Source organism: Python bivittatus, unplaced genomic scaffold (assembly GCF_059951505.1).
Source record: "Python bivittatus isolate LINGU-HERP-01145 unplaced genomic scaffold, Pbiv_v1 ctg000690_np1212, whole genome shotgun sequence".
Taxonomy (NCBI): Eukaryota; Metazoa; Chordata; class Lepidosauria; order Squamata; family Pythonidae; genus Python; species Python bivittatus.
In genome coordinates this window covers 8026849-8028219 of record NW_028277096.1, presented here as the reverse complement: position 1 = coordinate 8028219, position 1371 = coordinate 8026849, and positions in this window count along the sequence as shown.

Here is a 1371-nt window from a genome sequence, read left to right as displayed (position 1 = left end):
ACTACACGGGGCACAAGATTAGCAGAGATGGCAACCTCATGGTTCATCCCAACATTTTTATCTTAGTGCTCACCATTCCAGTTAGCCTATTTTTGAGCCAAACTCTACAATCACCACTGCACCCCCCTGCCCTGCATGATATGTCTGGCATCCAGAGCTATCACTTCAAGCACAAGGGAGGATCAAATATCAGAATCGTTCTCATTCCTTAAGACTTTCAAGAAGCTCTGCTTTTCCAAAGAAGCCATGTCAAAAGCATGAACCCTTGTTTTGTCTTAACAGCATAAGAAACCCATCCCTTATTATAAGTTAGTGGCCTGACATTAAAGGGTAGAATTATTGCACTTATTGAAAGTGACATATGATTCTATATGCCTAAGCAACAAGATGTTCAAAGAGATTCCAGGACACACCAGGTTGTGAAGGGATAAAGAATTCTTGAATCCATCATTCCAGTAAGTTTCTTGTAGTCCATGAGGTTACTATATGGCCATGGTATGGGCAAAACAGGAACAGCCTAATGAAGCCCACAAAGATTAATGGTCTCTGCAGATTGATGAAGAATCATCAATAAATTATAATCTAAGCTACAGTGCTGAAGTAGCCAAACATTGCCTATAAAAAGAGCTGAAGAAAGGAGAAGCTTGAACTCTCCATCTTCCACTCCACTGAAGGTCATCTCAGAGAGCTCTCCCTGAATGTCCCTGCCCCTTTTGTCACTTGGCCAACAGCAAGAAATGCTTCTTGGTACATGCGGTTTGTGGGATTGAGAGAGTGAAAGTGAGGTGCTTGTATTGCTAAAATAAAGCTGTTAAAATCTATGCAGCTAAGCTGACACAAGATACTGAACCAGTAGCCTCCACAGGAGGAAGTAAAAATGGGCAAGATGGTGAAGTTGGCAGTGCAATCCAAATCCTGGCCCTTTTATTCATGCATCGATGTTGCACACACACAGAAAGGGGCAGGGCTTCAATTGTGCTGCTGTGACCACCATCTTGCCTGCTTTGATCCCACACACAGAGATGCTGCTGCACTAATTACAAACCACAGGCTGATATGTCAGCTACAAACAGCATCTTTAAACAGGAAGAGGAATTTGAAAAACAGGACAAGGTCAAGGATGCTTGGTTTTGTTCTTGATAAACCTGGTAATCACTTATCAACCTTTAGATGCTCAATTCTATATTTGATGAGCTTCAAGTGGAAGAAACAATATCTGATTTTTTAAAACATCATTCACTATGGTTTAGGTAAAGAAACAGTCAAGAGTCAACCTGGTCTAATTCTTAAGCCTTGAACACACAGGAAACTCAAACAACACAAACAGGAATAGCTTGCCTGTTGTGGCATAGCCATGCCTGATAGAATGGG